The sequence below is a fragment of the Rattus norvegicus genome, chromosome 2, assembly GCF_021556685.1.
Source record: "Rattus norvegicus strain SHRSP/BbbUtx chromosome 2, alternate assembly SHRSP_T2T, whole genome shotgun sequence".
NCBI classification, from domain to species: Eukaryota; Metazoa; Chordata; class Mammalia; order Rodentia; family Muridae; genus Rattus; species Rattus norvegicus.
In genome coordinates, this window is record NC_141535.1 from 85,037,544 (window position 1) to 85,061,493 (window position 23,950).

General features: G+C 43.6%; 1 protein-coding gene, 1 long non-coding RNA gene and 1 other non-coding gene across 5 annotated transcripts in view; 1 reads left to right on the forward strand and 2 right to left on the reverse strand.

The window, feature by feature from the left end:
- Nucleotides 1–5,892: 5,892 nt before the first annotated feature.
- LOC100909539 (uncharacterized) lies at nucleotides 5,893–8,931 on the reverse strand. 2 transcript variants are annotated; one of them, NR_110700.1, is given in 3 exon segments: nucleotides 5,893–6,060; nucleotides 7,715–7,879; nucleotides 8,665–8,931. It is a non-coding gene; the product is annotated as an uncharacterized LOC100909539 (long non-coding RNA).
- Nucleotides 6,144–6,213, reverse strand: Snord123 (small nucleolar RNA, C/D box 123). Its single transcript, XR_015679258.1, has one exon. It is a non-coding gene; the product is annotated as a small nucleolar RNA SNORD123 (small nucleolar RNA).
- Nucleotides 8,932–9,085: 154 nt separating the features above from the next.
- Sema5a (semaphorin 5A) overlaps nucleotides 9,086–23,950 on the forward strand; it is a 437,483-nt gene continuing 422,618 nt past the window's right edge. The window contains 1 exon segment of one of the 2 annotated variants that reach the window (NM_001107659.2): nucleotides 9,086–9,574. The gene's annotated coding sequence lies outside the window, so the exon portion shown is untranslated. 2 annotated transcript variants of the gene reach the window in all.

Below are 23,950 nucleotides of genomic sequence, written 5' to 3' on the forward strand. Positions count from 1 at the left end.
TTCTTCTTCTTCTTCTTCTTCTTCTTCTTCTTCTTCTTCTTCTTCTTCTTCTTCTTCTTCTTCTTCTTCTTCTTCTTCTTCTTCTTCTCCTCCTCCTCCTCCTCCTCCTCCTCCTCCTCCTCCTCCTCCTCCTCCTCCTCCTCCTCCTCCTCCTCCTCCTGCTTCTTCTTCAGATTTATTTATTTCATATATGTGAGTACACTGCTGCTGTCTTCAGGCACACCAGAAGAGGGCATTGGATCCCATTACAGATGGTTGTGAGTCATCATGTGTTTCCTGGGAATTGAACTCAGGACCTCTAGGAAGAGCAGTCAGTGCTCTTAACTGCTAAGCCATCTATCTCTCCAACCCCTTGATTCTTTTCTAACATTCATAGCCGTTCTCTGCTCCACAGGAAAATCTTGTTCATGCCTTGTTAGTTAGGAAACCAAAAATCAGGTTTCTTTGTATATCAATAAAGATTCTATTCTCACCTCTGCCTGGTCTCCCTCAGGTAATCCTAGGAGAACCCTGCTGTCTCCAAACACAAATCCTATGGTTTCTTAGCTCAGTAAGGCCTTTGTCCTGGGATTACCTTGTTTTCGTACTACATAGATACTTTGACCCTGTCCATAGATGCATTTCAAGCAATGTAAAACCATCCTCCCAGTGACCCACTTTAAAAAATAGCCCTCTGTGTGCATGTCCTTCCAGCTGCTACAGACTCTTTATTTCTCTTCAGGACAAAACCACTTTAATGAGCTTCCTGCACTGACTCTCTGTGCTTCCTTTCTTCCCATTAACCCTCTTTATTGAATTATGAAATCTTTTGAGGATTCAGAAAAGGGTACTAATCTAATGAGCATCCACCAAAGCTGTCCTGTTTGATCTTAACATTTTCAATATCTGTACTATTTCTTATTTTTATATTAATGGAGAAACAAGATCACATATAACATTGGTGGCCTTTGTGTACCTCTTTACAATCTTCCCTCTCTTCAGAACTGGAAGTCATAAAATTTAGCATTTATCATGTATGGGCCATTTAGCTATTGTGTATATATCCATAAATTATTCAGGTAAGCTATTTGGGATTAGTTTTTATTAATAAACTGACAGTAGTCTCTATGTCCCCTTGCCCAAATGGTGCAACAGAATGTACATTTTCAACATTGTAAGAATCCCCAAATGCTTTCCCAAGTGATTGTAACAAATCACACTTCCAAAGTCTCTGTCTCTGTCTCTGTCTCTGCCTGCTCCTCTCTCCCTCTCTCCCTCTCTCCCCCTTTCTCCCTCTCTGTTACCAATATTTGGTGTTAGTTTATATTGCCAGACTGCTCAATTGTGGTCAGTCTGACTGATATTAAATGGCCCCTTGTTTTAATTGGATTTTGTGCTTTTAGGAAGGTTGCATGATAGTATTATGTCTATTAGCCATTCTTTCCGAGTGGGTTGTTGGGGACTGAGAATATACACTGCCTCCCACCTTTTGTTATCTGTGTGCACTGAAAGTTCCCTGGAGCAAGGGCTTGCTTTTTAAGTTGTGTATCCTTGCATGGAAGATCTAAACTTTAATGTGGTTTGCTGCATTGATTTTTCTTTATGATTTGTCTTTGTATCTTTTTCTAAGAATTGCTTCCTTAGTCAGAGGTTATATGGATGACTGCTCGTGTGTTTTCTTAAGTATTTTTAATGTTTTGTTTTTTAATTTTTGCTTTAATCTACTTTGAAGCTATTTGTATGAATGGCTTGAGGGAAGTGACTCAGTCAATATTTCTACATCTGGAGAGTCAGTTGCCTTAGATTGTGTTGTTGAGTCCCTCCTCTCCATAGCAAACCACATGCCACCTTTGTTTAAAGCCTACCTTGGCCATTCATGGACTCTCCATTATGTCGTTATCTTTGTTGACTCCTGGAGTGATATTTCAGTGTTTTACCTTCTTTAACTGTATAAACACTATTCAATGGCTTGTACCAGCCTTTGTCATTGCCAACAAAAATTTCCCTTTATTTATTATTGTATTATTATCTAATAATTGTCTTCTTCAGCTACACAGAGGATGATGGATAAAATGATGAATGGTGGATGTGGGGTGTGTTCAGGATACAACATCTCAAACAGCTCTTTATGCCAATTCATTCAGGCATGATGAGACTTTCTAAGTTTACTCATGATGGACATCTTCCAGATGTTCTCTTTATTCCTTGACTCTGTCGATTTTCATAAGCTTTTGTGCTAAAGACCATTGTATCCTCCATAGTTAAAAGTCCATCCTTTTAAAATCATTATTTCCATGTTTAAGAAAAGTATCCATAAGAAAGATCCTTCTCTTGATTCTTAAATAAAATCTATTATAAAACAAGAATGATAGAGGATTGAAATTGTCTTCTTTTTCTTTCTTCCACAGACTATACAGAGACCCAGCCAGAGGTGCCCCCTTCCTTTACTTGGGAACTTACTTACTGGGTAGTTTTGTTAAGGCTATACATTGGTTTGGGTTGTCATTTCTTCTTTAGTATTTAGAAGCCAAATTTTCAAGGAAGTTTTGTAGGTTGCCAGAAGGTTGCTGTTGTGTTAATCTGTCTTAAAAAACAAAACAAAACCTATTTTATGTGACACATCTTTGCAGTCTGCCATCCCTTACAGTCTACTTCACTAACTTGACACTAAGTTCCATACATACATCTTGCTCTGTTCTTTTTTTCTGACTTTTAGAGCCATATACTGAGCCTGATTCCATTCTTTTACATGTTCATAGCTACGTTTTCCTGTGTTCCTGGAGCATAGAATCATCACTTGCTGACTTTTCACCAGATCAGACTGTTGGTATAACTGAATAGTAAGCTAATTTTTAATGACATTCTGGGTAGAAATGAGGAAGAGGTTGGAAACAAGAGGGAAGGCATCCTTGTTAAAAATGAGGCAAAGTTCTCAGCTGAATTGTATCCCTACCTTAGTACTTTGGACAGTAGAATGTAAGGACAATAAGGAAGCACCTTTTGGTATTAGTCTACTGTTGCTTACATTCATCCTGATCCCAAACATGACAGGATACGGCACTTGTGTGGGTTTTCCTTCCATCCTCAAAGTGCACAGAGTGTCTGCAGTGCTGTGTAGTAAACTTGAAGTTAAGAAAGCAGGAAGACAGAGGGGAGGCCCAGGGCTGATGTTTAGGTAGGAAGTTTTGGAATTGTTAAGAGTTTCCTGGTACCCTTCCTCCACAAGATTCACATTCTCAGATCTGAGGCAGATCAGATGAATGAAACACAACCGGAAACTTGCTAGTTGGCTTCTTTTGCCACAGTGCTTAAACCCAGGAGAGACAATTAAAAGAGAAACGATGTTATTCATAATCTGGGAGGTTTCAACCTCTCATCCTGGGGAGGGGGACAAGGTGGGATAGTTAACACCAGGATGCTTGGGGAGTGGTGTAGTTAGTTCTTTGATGCTGTGATAAATACCATGATCAAAAGGAAATCGGGGAAGAAAGGGTTTACTTCATCTCCCATTTCTAGTTCATCACTGAGTGAAGTGAGAGCAGGCACTCAAGGTCTGGACCTGAAGGTAGAAACTTAAACAGAAACCACAGAGGAGTGCTGCTTACTGGCTTGCTAGCTCTCTGGCTTCTGCTCAACTACCTTTTACACATAGTCCAGGACCATCTGTCTAGGGATGGTACCGCCGACAGTAGGCTGGGCCCTCTATCTTAATCATTAATCAAGAAAAATGCCTCACACATATGCCATTGGTCCATCTTAATGGAGGTTTCATTTTCCCAGGCAACTCTGGTTGTGTAAAGCCGACAAAAAAAACGCGTCAGTTTAGTGAGTCTTTCACATTCTGTTCACCTTCTCTGGAAGTCCCCTCACAGGCAACCCCGTAGGTTGACTTTACTAACCCTCACGGCTCTTCTCAAGGTTAAGAATACAGAGCTCCTGAGGTTTCTAGGCTTTATTTAAGAGTCCTTTTCACTATCATCCTTGGCTCCTGGCTTATCTCCTGTTACAGAGCAAGATCGTGCCTGTAAGTCAGCTGCCACATAGAGTTCCAAGCAGAACCAGGCAGGAGAGGAAAGCAAAACCCATCACATCCATAAGCCACTGACAGACAGACCCTCACCCAGAGTTCATGTTGCTGTCCCTAACTGAATAGCACAGCTTCATCTGACTTCAGAAAGACTTGTGTGTTCATTTGCTTTGATACTATTTGAGGAACCATCACTGCTGTCACTATGAGAGGAGGTGTTAGCATTTGGAGTGAGAGAAGCTGACATGCTGAGGTAAGGCAGAAGGTAGAAGTAGAGGGAAGGGGAAGGGCAGAAATGTGTGTTGACAGAGGGGCTACAAGACCCCCTAGTCTTCATTCCTCACATTTGTTTGAGAAGACATGTCCCCCTTGGCTTAAGTCTACAAAATGCCCCTTTTATTGAATTCAATGTCATTATGCTAAATTTAGTTGGTAAATATTGAAATAAACTAAAGACAGAGAAATTGTGCTTCAATCTGAATACATTTCTTAGATGTATTTCTGAGAGTATTCATGTCACCTCAAAGCTCTACTTCTCAAAGACGGGGGAAGGTAGAAGACCTTAGTTAGTAAGTACAGAATATCCTCTTAAAATAAATGCAGCCATCTTTGCTGGTAAACACTCAAGACATATATGAGTCTCAATGTCAGAAAATAACTCCAAGGAAACCCTAAGGATACTTTATCTTTAGGCCAGAAACCATCTGCCTTTCCTGAAGATATTCCAAGAGTCATTTAAACTTAGCATTTTTCTTCTTCCTGTTCCATATTTCTAAAAGACAACTTGAACTGCTTTGAGAGCACCAGTTTTATCTTAAGAAAATTGGGTTGCCAAAATGCGTATCTAGAAATCTAACCACACACACACACACACACACACACACACACACACACACACACGAACCAAAATGCTTATAGATTTCTAGAATGCTTTGATTTCTGGAAATGCAGCTTAAATAAAATGTGATGTGCCACTGGAAGCTTGAAGAATCATCAAACACGTCAAGGAAACAGAAAACTATTGGTAACGAACCGACCCCATTACAGAGAGCAGGCTCATCTTCCTGAGTGTGTGTCTGCCTACATCCTGGAGTTAGTTACTGCTGTGGCCTGCATGCTTAACTAGGCTGCTTCTCTGAATGTGAGTATGAGGTGGGTTGAATTTGAGAGGTCATAGATAAGCAGATCTCACTTGGGGTAGGTGAAGGCAGATCACTCCGTGTCAACCATCAGGAACAACCAGGGACAGAGACCTCTGATCAGCCCTGGGAAGCCAAGCAGAACCCAGATAAGATATTAGTCTATAGAAAGGGCCATGCTGGAGGCTGCCTCACACATCCTAGAAGCCTGGAACTTTTAAGGATAGAGAACCTGTACTTTGTATTATATCCAAGTATGCTCTTTCTTGTGTGTGATGACAGCTTCTAACCTCCTACAATGTTCTTTTAAAATAAATCTAGGCTCCTTCACACCACTCAGGGAGAGGGCACTGAAGGCCAGAGAGCTTTCTTGGGGCAAAGGAAACCACCCTAAAGGGGCTTTGGTGAGTCCCGAGAGACTACAGGAGGCACTGGAAGTTCACACAATCTGCAACCCCTCTTGTTTAAAAGTCTTCCTCTTCGACAACATCCATGATAGCCACCACGGTGTAATCTGTGACTGCAACGGTGGATCTTCTGAGTGCCACAGAGTACTAAAACCGAAGCAGCACTGAGCAACACTATGGGGACATCAAGCTTCACTTCTCGGTGCCAGTGTTTAGCTGTAGTAAAATGGGTGGGGTCAGACAATATTGGGAAGCAGAGTGAAAAAGAAACTATGGAATGGTTACTGTAACATATGCCTAGCTTATCTGCAGGAAACATAATGTAAAGAGGCCACACTGCTTTCTTTTCTTTCTTTCATTTTTTAATCACTGAATATAAGTCTTGCTACATCTTATAGTCCATGGTTAGGGAACCTTCCCAGGAAAGCGAACCGTGGTCTTCATGGCTCCTGGGGGCCACACTTTCTTCAGCTCCTTCTTGCTCCCTTCTCTGGGCTTTAGTCAGGTACTGGGAGGGAATATAAAGATAAGACAAAATTGTTGCATTAGTTCAAGGTCATGTGCTGCTTCATGTTTCTGAACCGAATCTGAGGTGAGTCAGGAAATGGATGGCGTTTTTCAAGTCACATGAATCAGCGCCCCAGAATTCATCATTTTCACCAACTGGTTTCTTTCATAGCTTTTCTCAGTTTTGGCCCTGTACCCAGGTTCACCTGAAGCAGTTGTTGTTGTTGGGAGGGGGGTGAGTGGGGAGGCTGAGGGAGAGGGAAAGGAGGGAAGAGGGAGAAGGAGAATTTTGTTGTTGATAACAACAAAACACTCTTGGTAAAATAATAAGCACATTTAGTTAAAAATCTGACTCTTCAAGGTGCCTTTAACGAGAATAGCTTTCTAAAAGGGGGAAGCAAATTCTATTAGGGGGAGGAAATATTTATAAATACTTTAAAATAATTGCATTTCAGAGTGCCTGCTTGTGCTAAGCCTCAGATGTGTTTTGTTTAACTGCTTCTTTCTCCTTTAGTGCTTGTGACTGACATTCCCGATGAGCTGGGTCACGTTGCATGAGAAGACATGAACTCAGAAAAGTTCACGAACTTTCTGCGAGTCAGTAACAAAATCAGTCTGTTTAGAACCATTTCACTCCCAGTGATTCTCAAACTTCCTAAAGCTGTGACCCTTTACTATAGTTCCTCATGTTGTGGGGACCCCCATCATAGAATTATATCACTGCTGCTTCATAAGTGTAATTTTGCTGTTATGAATTACAATGTAAATATCTGACATGCAGGATATCTGATACGCAACCCCTGTGAAAGAGTCACTCACCAACATAGAGGTTGTGACCCACAGAATGAGAACCACTGCTTTATACCAAGAAAGCTCTCTAAACGAGAATTTGGTTTCTGTACTTGCTTATTAGAGATTTTAACTCATTATCACCAATACGGAATTTTAACAATGGTACAGTGCAGTCTGTAAATAGTAAAATCAAACCTACATCCTGCCCCAGTAACACACATTCACTTCATTTAGTGGGTGAAATTCTAGGCGATAATCCTTATGGTATACAGGACGTATGCCTCCAAGCCAAGAGTGAGTTTCTTTGTCTGCTTGTAAGTTTATGAGACAAGTTATCCCGCGGTGGCCCCAGGCTGGCCTTGAACTCCCAATCTGTCTGCCTCGGCTATCAATGCCATCAGAGTCCTGGGTACACAGGCTTACTAGCCTCACTCCTTTCTTAAAAATAATTTTTTTAAATGATGTGTTAATTGTTTTTATCAGTTGACATTGAGGGAAAAGGTCAAGAATTAGTTAAGTAAATTTGAGTCTTAATTTGCCTTTCTTCACCCCATCAGGCTCCAGCTATCCACCTTAAGGCAAAAGAGTTCAAGTGTAAGGCTGAGGTCTTCCACTGCCAGCCCCTAGAAGGCCTCCTTCTCCCAAGAGCCTCTCAGGCTGCTGTGCCACGTAGGCAAGAGAAGGGGAATGTTGGGAATGGCACCAGTTCCCACCCACTTCTGAAGCAGCAGGAGAAGCACAGGAAGCCTATTACGGTTTCCCTTCAAGATTTGGAAGCCAGAAGCTGCCACCCCAGAGCTGGAAGCCAGCCAAACAACCGTAGTAGATGCTTCCCAAGGAAGGCATCTGGGTTGGAGCCTTACCTACCACGCTCCACACTTCTAGACACAGCACCCTCACAGGTTGACATAGGACTCTTTCAAAAATGGTTTCACTTAATTCTTTCATTTGAAAGGTGACAGACACAACAAGATCGTGGCAATTTGAGCTTCTATCCACCTCCTTTTGAATCTATGGTCCTGGATGAGCTGTGATACATTCCAGTTATTATCTGGTCTCTGTTTAGCACTATAGAACATTCAAAGATGCCCTGAACTGTCACCAGCTCCCCTGTCCCTGACCTGAGCGCATTTGCAAGCTGCCAATACCAGGATGTGAATGTGACAAACAGAGACATCTTTAGGTCCTGCAGCTAAGAGGGTCATTGATGAAGTTCCTTGTGCAAAAGTATCCCGAAGCCACCAACAAGGCCCGACATGAGGGAAAAACATGGAGGGAAGGGGATCCCGCATGGCTATAGGGGCAGGGACCCACCTTTTCTGTCTTTCTTTATCCTGTAACTCTCCCTCTTAGCAACCCTGTATGTTGTTTAGAACTTGGTGAGTTGATCACTTCCTTAGAAGGAGAACCGAACAACGTGTCAATAAAACTGCCTTTCCAAGGCATTTACTTTGCGTTCCAAGATAAACTTCTTGTCCCGATGCTCACTCAGTAAAGTCCCAAGGTACTTGCAGAGGTGCCAATTAGCCTAGCTGGGTCTGTCCATGAGGGAACCCTCTTCTAATGCCCATTAGGGCTACCTGGGAACCTCCTACTCTGTTTCCTTGAATGGCAGATTTATTCATTTGTCTGATCTATTCTTTTCAAGAACTAGCTGAGCGCCTTTCTAGGCCCAACTCGCCTGTAAGAATCCGCGGCGACCCCCTCACCACCCCCAACACTCACCCCAGTCTTCTTAAGATGACACAGAAGAACTGAATCTTAAACTCCCACCTTCTTCCCACCCGCGGTCCGCCGAGGGGCAAGCACATACCTGGAGCCTAGGCCGGTCTAGCAGACGCCACGTCTCTGGTTTGGGTAGATCTGCCTCTAGCCCTTTATACAGCCCATCCTGCAAAGTAGCCACGTCGGAGCCACCGGACAGGGGGCGGGTAGCCAAAGAAGGTCTCTTTCAAGCGAGGAAGGGAGTCCGTAAAAACTCACCACTTGGGTGAACTTGCACTCGGGAGGCACAGATAGGACTCTTGGGGTGTGGAGAGAGCCCCCGGGCGTGTGTTTGGGGGTCCCATCTCGGGAAGAGGCGGAGCCAGAGGAGGGGCTAGGAAGGTCAGGAGCGGGTGGGGCGCCTAGTTTGCACGCGGGAGGGACGGAGTAGGGGAGGTGGGGCGGAGGGGGCGGGGCGGGGGCGGGGCGAGGCGGCCCTGTGTTCCCCGCCCCGAGCTCTGGGCCGGCTCACCCAGCTCTGGTCTACTCGCTAGGAAGGCGGCGTCGGCAGCGGCTGCTCACGTTGTGCCCAATCCCGCGCGCGCTGCGCTCCCGCCGCGGGTGGGCTCCTCAGCCTTTGGCTGGAGGTGGCCCCAGCCTTGCGGCCGCATCTGTATCCCACCTTCCCACTGCGGGGAGGTCCCGGCACGTGCAATCCTTCTTTGGGGTGTTCTGGTTCGCACGCGCGGACCTAAACAGAGGGTACCCAACTTTGCCATCTCACCGGTTGCCCTCTCTCGGCGCGAGCCTGTTCATTCAGCTGCACAACTGGAGACTCCAGCAGGCGAGCTGGTCCCCAGCCTGGCGCGCTGCGAGTGGAGGATAGCTCTGGAGAAGTGGCCGGGTGTAGTGGTTGTTGCTGCCTCGACTTTCCTCCTGGCGCACTGAAGAGGACCCTGGGAGCAGCTCCGGGCCCCGGGGCGCTGGATGACTAGTAGGAGGAACGCGCCCCGCATCTGGTGAGCTCGCTCCCCCGCAGAGTCCCTGGGTTTCATAGCTGAGACCTTGTGCGTGTGGACCCGGGGCAGCGTTGGTCCATCTGTGGTTGGTGTAGGTTTCAGATAGGGTCACTCTGCAGACACCTGGGTGGGGACAACCTGGCAGAGGCGCGTGCAGGAATAGGACTACGCTCAAAGCGGGGGCGGTCGCAGTGGAGATAGTGCACCGGCTGGAAGTTTGTGTCCTAGCCTTTCCCTGGATCCGAGCGCGGATTGGGAAGGTCCCGGTGTGCAACCAGCCAGTGGGCAAGCCTGCACCTCGGCCAGCACACTTCAGGTACGCCTGGAGATCTGTGCTCGTACTTTGCGCGAGGCCAGGCTCACTTGGTGGGATCTGGAACCGGGTTTGGTGGTTAGAATCGCCTACCTTCCTGCCCGGTGGACTAGGGGACGTGTTCCTGTTCTCTGTACAGGGATTTGCGATGCTCGTGAGAATCTGAGGGTAGTGGGACTAGGGCTCAACTTCGCCAGGGTATTTTGCTGAGGAAAGCTAAGGCAGAGGTGGCGAAGCTTGGGAACTCATCAGTAGGGTAAGCTTCACTCACGGATCCCCTGTCTGCTAGCAGCCCCGCCGCATGCATTGCATACCGGGGCTCACGGTCTGAGGCCAGGCGAAGATCCGTGCTCAGGATGTTCCAAGGAACTGTTGGCGAGGAGTGATCCCCGGCGATCGTCCCTGGTACTGGGCCCAGCGCAGTTAGGTCCCGGCCCCGGCCCTGGTCCCCTCACCCCGGGCCCCGGGCTTTGGCGGGAAGCTCTTTCACCTCGTTTTTTGTTGTTTGTACCTGGATGCGGTTGCCTGGAGTTGGATTTTAACTTTCCGGCGCCTGCGGCATCTCGGAGATCCCCGGCAGGGGGCGCCAAGAGCGAGCTTTCGGAGAGGATGCCACAGAGCCTGTTGGTGTTTTTGTCCTGGGCAAGTGGGTCAGGGGTCCTAGGCAGCAGTTAAAACATAGATATTGCTGTGATTTCACCTCAAAGGGAAAAGAGTTGAGAGAAGTATTCTCTTTACCCTGGAGAGCTTTTAGTCTGGTTAAGCGACGGAAAAGTTGGATGGAAGCTGACTATCTGGAAAGGTCTCTTCCTAAAACAAATTTCTACAAACTCCTCAAGGTACACATCTTTCTCCTTTGACAATTGGACTTAACAAGAAGGCAACTGAAACTGCGCGAAGGTATAAGAGTTATGTATAATAGAGAGAGGAGGTCCTGTTCCTGAGGAGCACATTGGCTAAAACACTGGGTGTTAAAATTATTGCAGTTTATTTATATTTTTAAAAATAGCTGTGTGTCCAGGCTTATCAGGAAGAGCCCTGCTTTTGAAGAGCAGATTGTTATTAATTACAGAATTCGTCCTTTATAAGAAGACACAGAAAGACAAAACTAGCCCTTAATAGGAAAAGTTTTTAATACCCAATTAGGGTCGTTGAATTAATCGCTGATTAATGTCGAGTTTCATGTTTTGCGCAAGGGAGAAGCTCCTCCCTTGGAGTAAAAAGTTCACAGTTCCACTTCAGGTTCTAAGCAGACACCTTCTGTTGTAGATTATTGAAACAACTTTTCTTTTCTGTGTTTACTCCAAGAGAAGTGTGCGTTTCTTTCTGCCCACTCACATTTCTTCTGCCTGCTTGATTTACATGAAAAAGCAGTTCTAAATGTAGTTGTTTGGAGCATAGACTTCCTTTGCCATGAGTTTGTTTATTGTAAAAAACGTTTGAGACTGTGGCTCACCCAAGATGCTGCCTGTAGTCAGAGTGTGTGCCCATTCAACTGTGAGGTGGTATCCACTTTTGTGTCTGTAGTCAATACATACTTTTCCTCACGTGGGGAATGAATGATGCTCATCATGTTATGCCTTTTAAGACGCTGCTAACTCATTTGGTTGTCTTAATGGCCAGCAGCTGCAGGATCCCTGCTGAGAGCAAAGACTTTGGTCTTGTGGGTAGGGAAGCCTGTCTTTGACCAGAGGAAGTATTTAAGGTGTTCTGAATTTGCTGAAAATAAGCTGGTATTTATCCCTCCATGTGTCTATCTCAAGTGACATCCTAGTCATGTCTGCAGAGAATGAAAGAGAGAAATGGAAAAGCACAGAGTAAAATTAGTTGGCAACAATACAATATGTTCCTGCAAGTTTACCCACGAACCTAGGTTTCTTGGACCACTGGAAGACCTTGTAGCTACTGGCTTCTCACAGGAAAACCTTCTCTGTCCTCTATTTAGCCTCTTGCTAGGGGATAGTTGTTAATACCAACAAGCATTTCTCTGTGTTGTATGCTTCTTGCTCAAAATAGATGTCAGTTTCTTGGGGGCCATATCAACTACTGTTCATGCCGGAGAGAGCTACCTAGCTGAACCATTGCATAGTTCCAATTAACTGGATAATGATTTTTATCATTAATAAAATGATAAATGTCCTTTTTTTTCATAAAATCACTGAATCAGAGGGTTTCCAATGACAAAATACAGGAAGGTGGAGGAGGAATGGGCAAGGCTTTGCTAAGAGTCCAGCCAAGGACATCAGACATTCTGTTGGATAAAAGAGTGAACATGGACTCCAGTGTTTGCAAATCAGAACCTCACCCTAAAGAAGAGGCTTGTGTTTCAGATTATGCCATGTGCAGTACAGAACAAATCCATTCTTTCGCATTAAATCCTAGCCAAGTAACTAATTTTTTTTTTAAATGTAGAATTGTACAACCATTGGAGAAAACCATTTCTCCCTATAAATTCGCTATAATTCTTGAATCTAAAATTATACCAAATTAGTATTATAAAATGTATCTGAAATTGTTGCTATAGTTACCCAGACAAATTGCTTAGGATATAATTATAATACCAAGGTGACAGATTTTTGTGTTTAATGTTCAATAATGCTTGAAACATAAATTACAGTGTCTAACAAATTGAATTACAATGAAGTATGCAACAAAGCAGCCTCTACCTTTCTGCCCACCCTCACTTGCATGCAGATCTGTGTTTATATTCTGCAAAGTTAACTTTGCATCATCCCCAGATGAGCATGTGTATATGGAGATATTCAAAGATGCTCCTTGACAACTTTCTAAATTAAGATGTAAACGACTAGTTGAAAATTACTATTTTTTTAAAAAAAAAAACCTCTACTACACTGAAGCCATAATCTGACATAGATAGTGTGCTCTGCTGTTTGTAGTTCCCGTAAATTAGAATAAGAGCATCATGGAGAAAGGTATAAGGAATGAACACCAGCTCTTTGGGTAACAGTTTGAAGATGGAGCTGGTATACTTATAAATAGGTTTATTTTTAGGTATTTACATAAATTGCGTGTGTGTGTGTGTGTGTGTGTGTGTGTGTGTGTGTGTGTGTTGTACATGACCCAATGCCCCTGTGAGGGTCACATGGTAGCGTGTGTGTCTGTCCTTCCAACATGTATTTGAGAGCCAAATTTGGGTCATTAGGTTTGGTCGCAAGTGCTTTACCAACTTTATCATCCTACTTTAGGGTACTGGTGATCCAAGTACACAAAATCTGTTTTTCATAGTAAGAAAAGAGAGGAAAGAAAACTAATCTTAGGATACATTCAAAGTGTGTGCTCTCGGTAAGTCTGTCCAAAATGCTCTTTGGTTCACAGTTTAAACAAGCTGGAGCACAACAAACCAAAAGCTTGATCCAAGAGAAGATATTGAGTCCTGAGTAATTTATTTTAGCGCACTGATATCTAGGGTCAATGCTTCAGGGAACTCAAGCAGTCATTGGAACACTGCCCAAAGTATGGTTGTCATATTCTCTTTTCTTCTTCCTTGGGCCAAAATTTATGGTTGTTTGATAAGAGCAAAGATGTGTGCGCTTTATTCCCATTCCCGAGTTCTCCAATGTTTTCAAACATGCTCAGCATTGAACACGGGAGAGTCACTCACTCAGTCACCACTCTTTCTTTGTGTGTTTTGGGATTGGCTTTCTGATTAACAATGAATAAGAAACTATTTCAAAAGAAAACACCTTTGTTAAGAATGAGTTTCCTTTATATTTGGCCGTAAGCCCACCTGGTTTTTATCTCCCAGTCTTTTCATTCCTTTCCGTTTTGTCTCTGCATTTCTGCGGAATTGGCTGACCTGGAGTTCAAGCTGAGGGACGAGGAAGCCTACAGCGGAACAGTTTTACTTTACGTTACATTTTTATGTACATTTTGAGAGTAAATCCCATTACTGCACTGGGTAATTCAATTACAGATATATATGATAAATAACCAGCCAAGTGATACTATCAGCAGCTGGCACTATTGGAGAAATAATACTGTATTTGCTGAGATGTAAGATTAGAAAAAAAAAGTTGTATGCAGGTGACAGCCAGAGTTGTACAAGGACAACTTGGTCACAGGCGGTGGAGTCCCAAACTCATTTAGTTCACATTCACTCAGTGTCTGGCAATGATGTGTCGTTCACCCGTGGAAAGAAAAACAGTCAGAGACAATGAGGATATTTCTGCACAGCATTTTCTTCTGCCTTGCCTGCATTCGACCAATAGCCAGTGATTCACTAAAACTTTTGTTGCATCGTAGGAGAGGTGTGTCGCACAGGCTCTATCCGAGCACAGTTCCATACAGGGAAAAATCTCTTTCTGTAAAAACAGAGGGACAGACCAAAAACCAGAGCTGCTTTCTATTTGGGAGAGGGCCCCCAAAGCTGTTTCCATCATGAAGGCCTAGGGAAGTTTGCAATGTAACATCCTGAAGCCAAATGGCTTTTAGAAACAACTGATTTCCAATTTTATTTTAGAGAGCTAATATGTAAAATTTCTGTACTTACTGTAATGTTAAGGAAGTTGTAATGAGTAGCATGTGGCAAAAGTGAATAAGTAAATTTAAAAAAAGAAAAAGAACAAAAGAAAGTTGCTATGAATGTTAAATTTCTTTGGTCTAGCCAAGGCTACGACTCAGCCCTCATTCATTCTGGTTGGCCCATATGTGTCAGCCAACCAGGATTTGCTTAAGATGTCTTGTCACAGAATACCCTTGGGAGGGAATAGGGAGGCAAAGTTTAGAACAGAGGCAGAAGGAACACCCATTCAGAGCCTGCCCCACATGTGGCCCATACATATACAGCCACCCAATTTGATAAGATAGATGAAGCAAAGAAGTGCAGGCTGACAGGAACCGGATATAGATCTCTCCTGAGAGACACAGCCAGAATACAGCAAATACATAGGCGCATGCCAGCAGCAAACCACTGAACTGAGAACGGGACCCCCGTTGAAGGAATCTTAGAAAGGACTGAAAGAGTTGAAGGGGCTTGAGATCCCTATATGAACAACAATGCCAACCAACCAGAGCTTCCAGGGACTAAGCCTATACCCAAAGACTGACCCTGGGCTCCAACCTCATAGGTAGCAATGAATAGCCTAGTAAGAGCACCAGTGGAAGGGGAAGCCCTTGGTCCTGCCAAGACTGAACCCCCAGTGAACGTGATTGTTGGGGGGAGGGTGATAATGGGGGTAGGATGGGTAGGGGAACACCCATGTAGAAGGGGAAGGGAAGGGGTTAGGGGGATGTTGGCCGGGAAACTGGGAAGGGGAATAACAATCGAAATGTAAATAAGAAATACTCAAGTTAATAAAGATGGAAAAAAATCTACAAAAAAAAAAAAGATGTCTCGTCACATAAATCCTTACATGCTCTAGCCACATGCTTGACTTTAGGGGAATTCCCAGAGGTCATGGTTTAGGGAAGCAATTTGCCCGATTGTGAAATGGAGTAGGAGAAGCTTCTATTTTAACTTGGGGTTCACTGGCAACATTGCGCTCCCGAAAGACTGGCTCACTTACTCTTAAAAGAGAGTGTTGGTGAGAAAATGCCTGGCTAGAGAATCTGGCAGCTGGCAATAAGTGTCATCGGTGGGAGCAGGTAGCACCACTGTCCCCATGTGGCTCATAGATTCAGGTAGCAGCTTTATGAGGGGTCAGCAGAGTTGTTGAATATCCAGCTAGACTTAGAAATAGGCAAGGGGCATACTGGGTGAGAACCCCATATCCACACTGGTTGTAGTCAGCCTTTGGAGAGCTCAAGAAGACAGTAAATGGAGAGGGAGATGGGAAGCCATTGAGCTCCCCAGCAGGAGTGGCCTGGTGGTTGGTTACCAATTGGGGCCTCAGAAAGGACAGTGCAAAACACAATGTTAGGCTGAGGTTATGTTCTGGAGAAACTTCTTTAGGATACCGGAAAGAGGTCCCAGGATTCAGAGACACCAACAGAACCATGTGAGCTTGCCTGGCTGTTTGCTCACTTAATGTCCACCATCTGTCACACTCTGCCCCTTACCGCAGACTGGGTCCATAGGCCTGGGCGCTATAGGAGGAATAGTGAAGGTGGACCTGGCTATCAGACCACATGGCTCTATGACCTGTTCATGGTTACCCCTGTCTGTTTCTAGACTCCTGCTTGGAATGCTTTTGGTGTGTTTTCCTGTGAGACTTTTTGCCTTTGCGTCTGGCTGCCTCGAGGTTCTTACCTGTACTTGTCCTCTTCAGAAGGAATCTCTAAATACGTCGTCTAAAACAAATCTTCTCCCTTATTCTTCCCTCAGCCTTCTTCTTTTACCTTCCTATTTACCATGTATTGCATTGCCCATTTGTTATGTATGACTCTTTATTGATTGCAACGGAAAGTGAAAACCTAAGAAGCAGATGAGATTTCTTTGTTCACATCTATGTCCTGTAGAGTTCTTAGGATAGTATTTGGCATGCATGGGGTCCTCAGGCTGTAATGGGTCAGTGAATGAATGAGCAAATACATTTATGCACTAAATACACACTATTGACTACAGCAGAGCATTGGCCACATAGGACCTTGGCTTAATTAGACAACACTATTTTTTTTTTCAGGTAATATGGTTGTTGAGCACTGTTGATCACTGTTCATATTTCTCATAAGAAGAAAAATGTTCCCATAGGCTTAAATTGATTCATGATCACAGTCTTGGAATACATTGTTGTTTGAAAGCCAGGAACCAGAAGGACTGTGCACTCCATATATTCTAATATATGCTAATTATAGATTAAGTAGGTACTTGGTAAATGAATTGATGACCTTGGATGGCTTGGAATTAGTATAAAATACTTTGTGTGTATTAAAACATAAAAAAGTGAAATGCCAGGATGTTATTTGCTTATTTAAAAACACTTCCCACCCACACAAAGTTCCAGGGAACAAATTGTATCCTCATTACATATTTTCACACATTATGACTTCAGAATATTTTAGAAATATGCCAGGCTTTTTCATTTTGTTTCTGACATCAGGTCAGTAAGTCCTTCCATTTGGTTGGATGTATATATTTAATAAGCTGAAGCAGGCAAGTGGCTAAGCAAGTTGTTTATTTCTGTGCAGTGGATTTTGCTCAACAATGACCTGACTGAGCTCTTGATGTATGCTATAATAGGTGTGAGTCTCAAAACATGGAGCTGGGTGAAGGAAGCCATCCACAGAAGACCACATATTGTTTGATTCCACTTATAGAAACTTCTAGAAGAGGCAAAACTCTAAAGATGGGATAAGTGGTTGCCGAGGGCCAACAGTGAGAACTGGAAGGGAGACAAATGGGCAGGCGTGTCTCTTTTGGAAAATGGCATGATCTAAACCTGGGTTGTGGAGGTGGTCCCCCACATGGGCATTTACCCAAATTCACTGACTTGTACACTTAAAATGAGTCAGTCTCATAGCATGTAACATACCTCAGTAATCCAGCTATAAATGGAAATTTGGACACAATTTCTAAAGTTAGAGTGAATTAAACTGCTGGCAGCCTAAACATAGTTCTTGCTGCATTACTGGGGGTTTTATTCAGTGTTCCCATACATTTTTGTACAGGTAATGTCAAGGCTACTGGGCTCCAAGATGTACCAAGTTTCTTTGATGCAAAGAACTTCCTTCTGGGAGTCTGAGGCATTGTGGTCTCCATTAGGAATATAGGTAAACTCAGGAATATAGGTAAACACATGGGCCCTTATAATCATGTCAATCAATCAGTTAACCTCATCATTGAACCTAGTTATGTTGAGAAAGACTGGGTGATTCACTGACTCCAGCTGGTCCAGCTGTTTTGAGGATGTGGCTTAGAGGAACAGAGTGGACAATACAGAATCACATTGTATGCTGTTTCATTGGATCCACCATCAAGGTCTATAGTTGACAAAGAAAAGTATCTTCACTAAGTGCAGATGATCTTCTCTGACAGTTCAAGGTCACCATGCCTGTGCCTGCCTCTATTCTCCTGAATTTTAATCCAGCAATATGGCTGATCTGGCAAAGAATTTCTAGGTCAGTATGTTCTGGCTGGAATACAGAGACTCCTTTAATTCCTGTGGCTATAATGCAGATACACTCTTAGTACATACCCTTAATCTCAAACAATATAGGTAAGGCTGGTTTGTAGAAGGAAGCAGCCATGTTTGAAAGTGACATCCAATTGACTGGCAGACAAAGTGATGAATCAGAGAAAGATTTAATAGAATAAGTCAGAGATAGGATATACCCAACTCTCATGAGAACATGGGAAAGAGAGGTGATTTAAGAGCTGTGCAGAGAGAGAGGGGGAGAAGAGGCAGTTTTATTGGGACAGTTTTACAGAGACAGGCTGTGGGTAAAGACAGAGGGACCCAGAGAATAAGGAGCCAGAAGATTAGAATTGACTGACAGAGTTATTTTGAGGCCTAGAAGAGCCAATTCAGTGAGAAGCAAGGTTGAATCAGTCAGCTTGAAGAGGAGTTTGAGCTAGAACAATTGAGTTGAAGCAACCAGGCAGAGTTCAGAAAGAACTACAAAGGGTGAGCTTATTCAGCAGTAAGTCTCTGAGATGACAACAGCAGCTGGCAAATAAAAGCACTTTTACACTGACACTTGGCATTTGCTTCAACTGTGTCGTATGAGACAGGCAACTCTTTTCTTCCTAAGACAGGGTCTTGTTATGTGGCCCAGCAGCAGGTATCTTCCAACAGATACACCTAAAGACAGAGTTCAAGGTCTCATGTTGTTTTGCACTTTCATTTTCTCCATCTATCATTCCCTCCCTCCCTCCCTCCCTCCTTATTCTCTTTTCTTTTCATGGGGTCCTGACTGTGTTGCCAAGGCTATGTCAAACTCCCAGCTGAAGCAGGCCTCCCTCTTCAATGTCCTCAAGTGAAGGGCCTCATGCCTGGTTAGAAGACAAGTTTTATAAATGCTCCAAACCTACTCATATTTTATTTTTTAAGCATCATAGAGCCGTTTTTAGCTCTTTCCACTCTGCTTCCAAGTGCTTTGACACTTTTTTTTTTGATTGAAGTATAGTGCTAGAAATAGGGTCTGGGTTGAAATACATGTGAACTGCCTGTCATTTGCTTCCTCTCCTGTTGTCTCTTGGGGAAAATGAGTGAGTTTAGCCCTTTTCTATTGTTTATTGAGACGTCCATCTGTCTACTGGCCCATGCCTCCTGCGACAGGCTTGCTCAGCTCTCCCGGGGGCACCATGCTTTTCCCACACCAGTTGGCTTCCACATGGTGACTTTCTGTGAAAATGTTTACTTTGGCATAGATGGTCTGTGCCAAGAACACCCTGGATCAGGATCTGGCAATGGCTGACTGACCTTATAACTCATAGACACCTCTTAATTAGTAACAGGACATTTTTATTTAGCTCTGTGAGGGTGCAAGGGACAGCACTGCATTTCTTCACACACACACACACTCCATTTTGTTAGTCCCTGCCGTTGCAGGGAAGTTGAGATGGGTAATTTATCTCAATCTTTTGATTGTACTGTTGTGGTAAATATTAAAAAATGGCTGAACCTTTTAACCCTACTAACACTGGCACTAACCATAATTTATCTCTGGTTAGTATCTCTCCTGGTGGCTCTCTACTAGCCTCGAACTCTCTGGTTCTAGCTACCCGGTAAAAACAAGACTCAACAAACTGCAACCCAACAATCAGATTTAAATTCTCAATCCACAATACACCCACACAATAAACTCACAGTCAATTGACAAGGATATAAATGGCCCACGTAGAGAAGATAAATTGACCTATAGAAATCCATCCCTTAAGATAGATACATAACTACCTAGGGCCATTTAAGACCACCCAGATCTGGGTCATCCTTCTCCGTCTCCATCTTGATTCTATCCCTTTCCCTTCTCCCATGACTTACAAAAACTTTGTCTCTAGCTTACTTTTTTCTTACTGTCCAATCATGGCCTTGACCTAACTTGTGCCAGCCCTCACCTGCATATAGACATCAACCTACATAGCGCTCTTGGTGTTTATTTCTTACTGGCTTATTCTGAATTTGTCCCTCCCAAAAAGTTTATTCAATCTAAGGCAACTTAAGAGCAACATTTATAAACAGGCCACTCGTTCTATGGCCAGTCCTAACCTATTGCCCATGGTGAATGGTAAGGAGCTATTTGTGACACTTATTCCTTTATTTGTACCCATTTTGATGGTTTCAAGGATCAGGAGAATGCTATTTCTATAGCCACTACTTTTCTTGTTTGGTTTTGTTTTCCATTTATTGTGATGAGATGCTTTTTAGATTTCAAGGGAACTGGTTATACATTTTGTTAAATGGGTTAACAATGCTGACATAGTCAGAGAAGTTTCCAAGTTGTCAAGACAGACTTTTCAGTACAGAGTAACCAAACTATGAGGCTTTCTCTTGTTTCAAAATCTCTAGAGTCCTCATTGACTTGTTTTGGTTCAGATAACTTGAGTTAATCACAATTGTGTATTATGTGCAGTGTGATATGGAGACATTGTTCTGAACAGGGATAGCATTCTTACCTTTGAAAGTATTTACTTTTTCTAGCCATTTACTTTCCTAGAAAGCATCAAATATCTCACCTCAAATATTGATTTTTGGATACTAGCAGATGTTTAGGATCCCAACGTTATTATTGTTGACTGAAACATTTGAAAAGACCCTGGATATCATGAGTTCATTTTCTTGTATCAGTAGACACCTTCTTTCTGCTTTTTCCTGAAGTTTATAGTTGGATAGTACTGAGCTGGGGATGTAGCTCAATTGGCAGACTCTTTCTCTAATGGGTGTCATGCACCAGGATTCCATCACGGGCACTGGCACTGGCACTGGCACTGGCACTGCATGAACTAAGGGAGTCATGGTATCCCCCTATAATCCCAGCATTTCAGATGTAGAAGCAGAAGGAGTAGAAGTTTGATGACTGGATAGCAAGTTGGAGGCCAGGCTAGACTATAAGAGATCCTGTCACATCCTGACACATGAGATCTTTATTATACATCAACAAGGGGAAACTCTTAACTCACAGCTAGGAGTTAAAGGCAGACATTTATCTATTTAAATTTGGTGTTTCCAAGCCACCACCAGTGGTTCTCAACCTTCCTAATGTTGCGACCCTTTAATGCGGTTCCTCAGGTTGTGGTCACTCCCCAACATGAAATTATTTTGTTGCTACTCTATAACTGTAATTTTGCTACTGTTATGAATCATAAGGTAAATGTCTGATATGCAGGATATCTGATATGTTACCCTTAAAATGATCATTTGACCCCCCCAAAGAGTTACCGGTTGAAAAACACTGCCCTACACAGAATATAAAAGATAAGGTTTTCCAGTGAATGAGCTTAGTTTTTCAGAGGCTAAACTTTATATTCCTTAACAACATACCTTCCCCATCAGTCTGATGAGGTGACCTTGTCTGTTCACCCTTCAGACCTTTTGTATCTGTATCGGCACGTGAAGTGTCTATGTTTTCTCTATGTACACACACACACACACACACACACACACACACACACACAAACGTATGTTCAGGCATGTGGAGTGTCTGTGTTTTCTATGTACCTACTTGTCTTTGTGAATGTATATGTGTTTGTTTTGTGGTACATGTGTATGGAGGTCAAAAGTCAAACTCACTCACATATCGTTCCTCATGACAGAACACACACTCTCTCTCTCTCTCTCTCTCTCTCTCTCTCTCTCTCTCTCTCTCTCGTATGAACTCTGGGCATTGAGCTCAGGTCTACAGGCTTTTGAAGCAAGCACTTCAGCTGACTGAGCATCTTCCCAGCCTTTAATCAGTCTTTTAAGCCATCCTGGTCCATCTTCACTGGAAAAGACCAATGTCAGCAGCCATCTTCCCTTACCCAACTATGGGGAAGGGGGTTTGCTGGATCAACTGACCCATGTTTGTCAGAGTCAGTGGGAGCTGCTACATCTGATGGGACAGCAAGCAAGCTCTTCATGTTCTCCCCAGTCTTGATCCTGGCCTGCGTTCTGTCAACGTACCCAGAGTCCATTACTGGCACGACAGGAATGCAGGGGTAGTGAGTCCCATTGTGTTCCACACACTATGCTGCCTAGCTGGGGAGGACACATGTGTTCCTGGGGTCACACTCTCTTTGCTTGCTGCAGAGTGATGGAAACCCCACTCTTCAGCCTGTTTCCTCATGAAAGAGCTCCGTGAGGCAGGGCTGTGCGACCTCTTTCCTCAGTGCTTTTCCACCTCTAGTCAATCTTCCTTCTTTCGCTTCTGGTCACACCACATGGTGCTGGACTGATAGTTGATGTCAAGTCTTCTCTCTACCTACCTACCGGCCCCCAACTTTATCCAGTGCTCAGCTAAAACCACCGACTCCATACTGCTTTTTATATCTGAGCATGTTCCTGTGAATGCAAGCTGTGCAGTGGTCCTGGGGGTGGGCTGGGAATGGAGTTCAGAGGTCTGGGAGGGGGAGGAGTCTGAACGGAGTTGTACAAGTCCAGACGGCATATTTTGGTTGTTGCAGTTTCCAAGTCTGCTCTGAAGTCAGGCCCAGAGCCAAATTTACTTTCTGTCTGCCAACAGTGATGGAATTCCTCGGTCCCATCACCAGCTTGTGAAGAGAAATCATTCAGGAAAGAGCGAGCTGGCAAGGAAGCGTCTTGGAGATTCATTCACTTGAAAGCTTATGCCTGCCTGCAAATGGTATTTAACTTGAGCAGTTTCTCCAGGCCCACCTGCTGAGTTTCCATCTCCTGGAGGTTTATTTTGGTACTTGGAAAAGCCAGTGAAGGACGCACAGTGGGGAACCTATGGGACACATCTGAGAGGCAATAATAGCAAGAATAGCAGAACAGCTTTTAGGGTTCGGCACTCACTAAAACTTCAGAGTCCAGCGTGTTAGTTTTCCATTATCATAATGTAACATACAAGACTGGGTAACCTAGTAATAAAAGAGGTTAAGGTTCTAGAGGTATAAGGATGTGACTCCAGGGTGGTTTGGCACTGATGAGAACCTAATGATGGGTGGTATCATAATGGTGGGAGAAATTAGGCAGGAAGTCACAGCTATGGGAGGAGCCAATAGCAACCTCCCACTGTACACCATCTCTTAAAGATTCTACCGTCTTCCACTGTTCGTTGTCTTTTAAAGATCCTACTGTCTTCACATCACCTCATGGAGGACCAGGCTTATAACATGATCCCTTGGGTGGCTACTTCATCCCATCATAGCTTGGAGTTTAGTTCCTGTAGCTGTAAACAAGTTAAATTAAGACATCATAATGCTGTACCCCAATAGTCAAACACCTGTAAGACATTTCTTAAAGGAATAGATACATATTTTTCCACTATTTCTTAGTGTATATGAAAGGAAATTAATGGTTTGAATCCAGGCCAAGGGTAGGGAGAGAATTGACTTAACCTGGTTTGTGGAGAATATATCTTGAAATTCAGATAAGAGGAAGCATTTCCAAGAGTTGTTATCATATGGAAAAGAGAAGATGTTCTTATGTAGATTATAATAGAAAAATATATACTTCAGGTGCACACAGTGGGGTCACTTGATTGGTGAATTCCGGTTGGTGAAGAGTAGCAGGAGAAACTTGAACACAGAACACCAGACAGGTAAACTTCATTTGTTCTATGTGAATGACTGCCTTGAGAATCTTCTAGAAATACACAGACAGACAGACAGACAGACAGACAGACAGACAGACAGACACACACACACACACACACACACACACACACACTTTTTCTCATAGTATCTAAATACCTTGTTCTGTTTTCCTACTAGGAAAAGAATCATGCTTTCCCAGTGGTCATATTATACAGAAATCTAATGAGGTCTGCTCTTGTTTCATAGTTCTCTCTCACGGCACCCAGTCCCATTGGCTTCCTTTCCTTTCCCACCTTCATTGAGCTTGCTTATTTGGTAGCACTGTTAGGAGTCAATGTGAGAAGGCCTTGAGAAGCAAAGGACCTCCCATCTTAGGGTGCTCCTCCATGCAGACAATGGCGGCTCCATCTCATATCACTTCCTAGAAAGTTAAATCAATCTGTGCCACATACACTAGCCTTTTCTGTTC